General features: G+C 49.1%; 1 long non-coding RNA gene across 1 annotated transcript; it reads right to left on the bottom strand.

The window, feature by feature from the left end:
- Positions 1–2,310: 2,310 nt before the first annotated feature.
- On the bottom strand, positions 2,311–8,364 carry LOC133048221 (uncharacterized). The gene is made up of 3 exons (XR_009690974.1): positions 7,961–8,364; positions 4,421–4,546; positions 2,311–4,227 (listed from the first exon to the last, which is right to left on the bottom strand). It is a non-coding gene; the product is annotated as an uncharacterized LOC133048221 (long non-coding RNA).
- Between the last annotated feature and the right edge of the window lie 29 nt (positions 8,365–8,393).

Below are 8,393 nucleotides of genomic sequence, written 5' to 3'. Positions count from 1 at the left end.
CTGGGCTGTGGTTCCATCCCAGGTCTTACCCCAAAGCACGAGTTCTTTCTATGCATCAGGTTCTTCCAATTAAATGGCTCACACGGTGAAAGCCTATCAGAGGGCCTAGCACATAAGAAGTGTTCAATAAATGTTAGTCGAAACTGAAGCATCTAATTTTTTAGAGGATCTGGTAGGTCAGTTCAGCTGCTCAATCGTATCCGACTCTTTGTGACCCCATGGACTGCAACACCCAAGGCTTCCCATCACCAACTCCTGGAGCTGGCTCAGACTCATGTCCATTGAATCGATCATGCTGTCCAACCACCTCCTCCTGCCTTCAATCTTTCCCAGCATCAGTGTCTTTCCTAATGAGTCAGTTCTTCGAATCACGTGGCCAAAATATTGGAACTTCAGCTTCAGCATCAGTCCTTCCAGTGAATATGCAGGACTGATTTCTTTTAGGACTGACTGGTTTGATCTCCTTGCAGTCTAAGGTGTTCTCAATAGTCTTTTCCAACACCACAGTTCAAAAACATCAGTTCTTCAACGCTCAGCTTTCTTTATGGTCCAACTCTCACGTCCACATAGGACTATTGGAAAAACCATAGCTTTGATCTGATAGTGGTGAGTAGGAATACTAGAGATGATGGAGTCCAGTGAGTTAATCAAAAATTCAGAGAAAGAGGTAACTGCTGCGGAAGGTTCAAGCTTTCAAAACAGGGATTTTTTAAAAGTGAAAACGAAGCCGAGCAACAGGCAAGAGAAGAAATTTCATTCTCAGAAAGAGAAGTCAAGGCCACCTCTGGTGCAACAGTCATCCTATCTCTCACACGCTTCCACCACACACTCCCCTGGCTGACCTAAAGAGGTCAGTATCCGCAGTAATACATCTTGTTGCTACCACGTACCCTTGATAGTGTGTGGAGAAAATGGTATTCCTGTGGTTTTCCTCCTCAAAACTCATAAAACTGAGATACATTTATTATCAGGTCTCTCAGTTGGGTCCGACTCTTTGTGACGCCATGGACTGTAGCCTGCCAGGCTCCTCTGTCCATGGAATTCTCCAGGCAAGAATACTGGAGTGGGTTGCCATTTCCTTCTCCAGGGGATCTTCCAGATCCAAAGATGGAACCTGGGTCTCCTGCATTGCAGGCAGATTCTTTACATTCTGAGCCACCAAGGAAGCCACTTAAAAAATTCAGATAAAGAGGTAAACTAGGGACTTCTCTCGTGGTCCAGTGGTTATGACTCTGCACTTCCACTGCCAAAGGCGCAGGTTCAGTCCCTGGTGGGGGAACCCATAAGATCCCACAAGCCATGTGTGGTACAGCGAAACAAACAAAGAGGCAACCTACAAAATACCTGATCAATACTCCTCATGGTCATCACAAACAGGGCACCTCTGAAAAACTAACAGCCAAGAGGAGCCTAATAAAATATGGAAACCAAATGTAATATGGTATCATGGATGGGATCCTGAAATAGAAAAAAATTAGATAAAAACTAAGGAAATCTGAGTAAACGACAGGCTGTAGTTAGTAATAGTGTATCAATGCTGGTTCATTAACGGTAGTAAACACACAGTACTAATATAAGATAGTAACAGTGGAAACTCGATGGGGAGTACAGGACAACTCTCTGTACTATCTTCTCAATTTTTCTGTAAGTCTAAAACTTTTAAAAAGTAATTTATACACCCACACCCCTCAACACACAAACACACTTCATTTGCTGCTGCTGCTGCTAAGTCGCTTCAGTTGTATCCGACTCTGTGCGACCCCTTAGACGGCAGCCCACCAGGCTCTGTCATCCCTGGGATTCTACAGGCAAGAGTACTGGAGTGGGCTGCCATTTCCTTCTCCAATGCATGAAAGTGAAAAGTGAAAGTGAAGTCGCTCAGTCCTGTCTGACTCTTCAGGACCCCATGAACTGCAGCCCACCAGGCTCCTCTGTCCATGGGATTTTCCAGGCAAGAGGACTGGAGTGGGTTGCCATTGCCTTCTCTGCTTCATTGTCTACCAGGTCCCAAATTCTCAGCATTCTGAGCTTTCTCTTCGGTTTTGAACAAGGCCAGAGAACAGGGGAACGAATTCCAGAGGATCATTTACTTTTTTTTTTCAATCCCCCACCAGGGACTGAACCCAGATCTGGCAGTGAAAGCAATGAGTGCTAACCACTGGACCTCCAGAGAATTCCCACCACTGACTGTTAAAATGTGTAAATGCAGTGTACAGTAGTAAGACTGGTTGTCCATAAACACATCACACCTTATCATCCAAATGAGTTCTGTCCCTTCCAGGTATTCAATTCAAGAAGATTTTAGCCTTGTTTTAATAATATGAACACTGCTCAAAACACTTTGAGAATCATCTTCAAAGTCTATAACACACACTTCAATGAATATTCATTATCTGCAGGTGGATCTGATTTATGCAAATAACAAAAAAAAACTCAGGCCAATGCTGATGAGTAAATGGGGCAGGAAATCTGGATCGTAAATGTGTTTCAGAATTTTTTTGGATTTTAGAAATGTAATATGGTGCATATGTAATAAATAAGACAGCAATCTCAGTGGGGTCTGGGACAGTACCTCATAAACAAATTAATGTTTCTGCAATGAGAGATGAATATTCACATTGGTATAAATGAAAGTGGCATAAATGAAACTATAAATAACCTTATGTATTAATAAACTATTTCACTCTCCTCTTTCACTTTCATTAAGAGGCTCTTTAGTTCCTCTTCGATTTCTGCCCTAAGGGTGGTGTCATCTGCTTATCTGAGGTTATTGATATTTCTCCCTGTAATCTTGACTCCAGTTTGTGCTTCATTCAGTCCGGCATTTCACATGATGTACTCCGCATGTAAATTAAATAAGCAAGATGACAATATACAGCCTTGATAAGCTAGGAGGTCCGCCACAAAGTAAGTTCAAGTCAGATTAGGTTTTGTAGTCAAAAGAGATATGAAAATTTTTGGTTTTCATAACTTTCTTAATTTAGGAAAAAGACTGCAGATGGTGACTATCTGATGACGATGCTCCATTCTATCCACTCAGTCACCCAAGCTAGAAGCCTGAGAGTTACTCTAAACTCCTCTCTTTCCCCAACCCTTTAGCCAATCATCAGGTTCTATTCATATTACCTGATGATCTTTTAAGGTTTTTTTGAAAAATAATTATTTATTTTTGACTTTTCACCATGCTGGGTCTTCACTGCAGTGTGAACTTTCCTCTCGTTGCAGCGAGCAGGGGATGTGCTCTAGCTGCTGTGTGTAGGCTTCCTGCAGTGGCCTCTCTGGTAGAGCAGGGGCTCCGGGGCTCTGGGGCCTCAGCAGTTGTGGCTCCTGGGCTCTTCAACACAGGCTCAACAGCTGCAGTGCAAGGCCAGTTGCCCTGCAGCACGTGGGTCAGTGACAGAACCCATGGCTCCTGCATTGGCAGGTGGATTCTTTACCTCTGAGCCCCCAGGGAAGCCCTGATGACTATCTTTTAAATCTGTCCTTTCCTCTCCATCTCCAGCGCCAGTGGTTTAGTCTAGCACCTTGCCATCTCTCTCAGCGCACTTGTGTTTCCTTCAGGTTGGCCTCTCTGCAGTTTTGACATCCATAAAACCTTTTCTCCACACCACTCCTAAATACAGATCTGACCATGTCACTCCCATGTTAAGGCTTTATGGCTCCATGGTATCTCCTGTGATACTTTATGGCCCATGGTCCTAATATCACCTAAATACAGATGTAGAGAAACAAATTTGGGCACTTCCCTGGTGGTCTAGTGGTTAAGATTCCACCTTGCAATACAGGGCATGCAGGTTTGATGCCTGGTTGAGGAACTAAGATCCTACATGCTATAGAGCAGCTTAGCCCGTAAGCCACAACTAGAGAGTCCGTGCCCCAGAATGAAAGATCCCCCACGATGCAATGAAGATCCCGAGTGCTGCAACCAAGACCCAACACAGCCAAATAAATAAAAACAAACAAGGCCATCCTCTGTGCTTGCAGAGCGCTTCATATGCTTGTCACATAAATAAAAGAGATGAATTTTAGCTACAGCAGTGCCACTCAAACTTTGCTGTTGTCTTTGCTGTTCAGTTGCTCAGTCGTGTCCAACTCTTTGTGACCCCCATGAACTGCATGCAGCACGCCAGGCTGCCCTGTCCTTCACCACGTCCCGGAGCTTGCTCAATTCATGTCCATTGAGTCGGTGATGCCATCCAACCATCTCGTCCCAAGCTTGTTACCAATCTGCAGTGAAACAATTTCAGAAATTAAGTGCAGGCATTCAGAAACTTCTACAGCAATTTGACAGCAAAGTTTTATATTTATTGACTCTAATAAAATGGGGATTTTTTTTAAATAATTCATTGTTAGTGTTTTTTAGAGAGTAGTGCACTCTACAGTGATTGTAAATTGCTTTAAAAGTTGGTCCTGGGCTCACCTGGTGGCTTAGTAGTCCTGAATCCCGCCAGTGCAGGAGCCACGGGTTTGACGCCTGGTCTGGGAAGATCCCACGTGCCGTGGAGCAGCAGGCTGGCGCACCACTACTGAGCCTGCACTCCAGAGCCTGTGCTCGGAAACAAGAGGAGCCACTGCAGGGAGAAGCCCGAGCACCGCAACTAGAGAGCAGTCTCCGGCCTTCACAGCTGGAGAAAAGCGAGTGCGGCAACAAAGACCCAGCACAAAATACATAGATGAATAGATAAATGATTTTTTAGAAAAACTTGTCCTTTACTATAGGTTGAGAAGCACTGGTCTAGAATATCCTAAATGAAATGGCCTTGTACACCTCCCAGGGCTCCTTTTTAATCACCAGCAACCCCCATCCAGCAATAATGAACAATTTCTAATTTCTCCGATGTATCATTCTGCTTCATACTTCCATGTAAATTTAAACTCTGTTTTCTGTGACTTGATTCTCCCTTCTTCCTGGAAATCTATTTATACTTCAAAATTCTAGGCTGCATCATCACCTCCTTTGGATGCCTGTCTCAACCAGCCCCTCACAACTCCAAGCAGAAGATATCACTTGCCGCCATGCCTCTATCACTGTTTGTAGCCCTATTATTGCACTTGATTGTAATTATGTGTCTACCTCCCCTACTACCTATGCGGCTCCATAAACACAGAAATGAGGTTTGTCTTTGCGGGTGAAGCATCTCTGGTGAGATGGCTAAACTGAAGGACAACACTGCAACTACAATTCTAACATGTTAATGAAAGAGCTTTAAAAAAAAAAAAAAAGCAGCTCATTACCTTATAGTCATATTTTTCTGTTACCAGCAAGGATTTCAGACTTTTACCTTTAGCACCTGGGTATGAATTAATTTACCAAAATAGCAAACATTAGAAGGCCAATAAGCCAGACTTGTGAGACTCACTGGCAACTTTAAAAAGGAAGGAGACATGGAAAACAATTGTCACCACTTGAACAGTTCTGCCCAGGTTCAGCCCCCTCTGTGTCAATTGCCCTTTTCAAAGCTGCTCAGGCCTGGAAATAGCATCATCAAGTCACTCATTTCAGAGGACCCACCAGATACTAGATCAGAAGTCCTAGGCTAGAGGTGGAAAAAATCAACTATAATTGAAACATGAACGAAGAGCCTTGGTGGGGGGGGGGGGGGGGTCACTGAGGGATGGGAGGAATTAATTCTGCCTAGTGGCCTTGCAAATTGCGCTGCATTTGCCCTGGTGAAAACTTGGGGGAGGGTCGTTGGTGAGCAGGGCAATCTGCTGGATGCAAATCTACTCGTGCCTAGTAATGACAATCCTTCTGGTTAACAATTTTCTCATCCCTCTTTCACCCACTTCCTTCACAATCTTTTCCTCTGTTCTTGGAAAATTGCGACTGAGGATAGTTTCCCTTCCTGGAAGAGATCGGTGTAGCATTAAACTAATCCTTGATTAAATGGGACCCGCTGCTCAGCTCTGCGTCCCTCTGAGAACACCGTCCTGGGAGGAGGAGGGAAGCAGGTGAGCCCGGTAGAGAAGCGGGCTTGAGCCACACTGGGGAAAACGGGGCTCAAGGAGAAGAAGAGAAGAAATTAATTTTTTTTTAATCTGATGCACCTCTTTGTCAATCCCCCCCCCCCCCCCCCCCGCCACCTGTATCTTGTCTTTGTTGTTGTTCCCTAGTTTCTCTTAATCTCGGTCTCTTTGTTTCTGTCTCTCTCCGTTTGCTAAGGGCTGGAAATTCCTTGTTCTCAACGGAAGGGAGGAGGAGGGGAGCTGGAGGTGGTTGGTGTGGGAGGGAAGCGAAGAACAGACATCTCAGCAGCTCCGGCTGCGGGGGAGTCTGGGCCTCTGGCGGGGCTTGACAAGTCAATGGTTTTTAAAATGTACATATTTTTAAATCCACGCAGAGGGGCTCACAAACCTAGAGACACAGACACACAAGTAGATGTAAAGAAACGAATAGATACACAACCTCGGGGTAAAGAAGTACAAACTGGGAATAACGTCTTAAATTTGCTTCTGAGCATTTCACAATTTACAGAGTTTTCAGATACACTCTCACTGGAACCTCACGACAACCCCGAGAAACAAAGATGCAAACACTCGGGAGTTTCACTCTCAAACACACGTTCGCACCCAAACAGATTTCTTCTGACCCCGCGGGGCGTAGGCTAGCCCAGTGCGCGGGGTTTTTCTCCCCTCTTCCCTCTCTGGCCCGGTACCGGCCCCAGGACTAGGTCCCTTCCTCGTTCTCTTTCCTGGGCCGGGACCCAAGGCCGAGCGCCCAGTCGGTTACCGCCCCCTTGCTTCACGCCCTATTCCGCCCTCTTCCGCGGCCAGCCGGCGACTCCCCCCAGATCCCCGGGCTCGGCCCCGCCCCAAGGGGGGGCGCCTGGAGCAGAGGCTGCGTGGGCGGAGGACGTGCGTCACGGGGCGCGTGGGCAGAGGGAGGGAGGAGGCACGTGGAAACCCGGGGCCAGCCGCTGGCAACCCAGGCTCTAAAATAACCGGAGAGGGGAGTGGGGGAGGGGCGCCCACACACCTAAGAGGGGGTCGGGGATGACCCCGGAGGGACCCCGTGTCGCCGCGCCCTCCAGTTGCGGGACGGAGGACTCAGTTCGTTCCTATCACTCCCCACCCCCGTGTTTGTGGCATCATGGAATGGAGAAGAGAATCTTGGCTACCGAAATTCCCCCCGGTGATGCGATGCATCCCCGCCCCCTCCTCTCCGGCCCTCCACTAAAGGCCGAAAAGGTCCCCTCGCCAGGCCGGAATGTAGAACCAGCCCTGGCCCAAGCCACCCACTCCAGGCCGCCCCGGGCCACTCCGAAGTGCAGAAGGGTGGGCGGGGCGGAGGTTTTGGACTAGGGGGAACCTTGCTTCTGGCCGGCCGGCTTGCTTCCCGCCGCCTCCCCCCACCCTCCTTCATTTCCTCGGGGCCTAGAGCCGCAGGGCTGGGCGCTCAGAGCCCCCGTCTGTCCGCCCTCCCAGCCGTGGGCGGGAGTGTAATGGGAACCAGATGGAGCTGGGAGAAACAAAGGGGGTAGGGAGTGGGTTTCGGAGAGGGGCAGGCTCCTCGAAGGAGCTCCTCCCTCCTACTCCTCGGGAGGGAGCCACGTTGGACACACTCGGCTTGCTGCCCATCTAACTCTGGACTCTTGCGGGCCAAGTGCCCTAACAGACGTCCCTAGAAAGGGTATCCTCCCTCTCCAGGGTTGCCACAACAGTCTCCCAGGAACAGGTCCCCATCCTCAGCAAACAGGGTGCGACAAGCAGAGGAAGGCGGGGTACCCCTCCCTGACCTAAGCGCTAACAAAACCCGTCGCGACTGTAATCGGCGCGCGCCTAAGTGGTAGCTTCTAACAAGCCCCGCCCATTCCTGTTTCCCAAACTTGGACCTGGACTCCAGGCCGGGTGGAAGGGCGCCTGGGTTTCCGAGAACTGGCTCTTCAAACAGCTCCTTTAGGGGCTGGGAAAGAGCTTTTGGGGGTGGAAGAGATTGCTGCGGAGCCCCACGCTCACAGACCTGCCTTAAGCGCACTCTCTATGGGAGTCAGACGCACGAAAGGAGACGCGCACCCCGAGTCTCCAACAACTTTTCCCGGCTCACTCCTAACGTTCACAAGCACAGCACCGCGAGGTTGGAGCGTGGGCAGCAGGCGTCCGCGGAGCTGTTCAGACGCGTGTGCCGTCCTTTGCGGTGCTCGCTGCCTTTGTGTACCTGTGCGTGGTTGTGAAACTCCGCTCTCCTCTCGGAGGGGAAGGGGGAGTGGGAGTAAGAATGTCGCCGGCTGGGCGCTCACGTGGGTACGTGGGCGCGGAGAAGGCCGGCTGTGCATCCGGCGTGGGCGGCACGGAGCGACCTCGCCCCGCCCGCTGGATCCCCAAGCCCGCCTTCCACAGCCCGGCCTCGGTCACCTCAGTCTCCGACTCGGCGCCCCGGGCTGAATCCCCGCCCC

This window comes from Dama dama, chromosome 3 (genome assembly GCF_033118175.1).
Source record: "Dama dama isolate Ldn47 chromosome 3, ASM3311817v1, whole genome shotgun sequence".
NCBI classification, from domain to species: Eukaryota; Metazoa; Chordata; class Mammalia; order Artiodactyla; family Cervidae; genus Dama; species Dama dama.
This window is presented reverse-complemented; position numbering and strand designations above follow the sequence as displayed.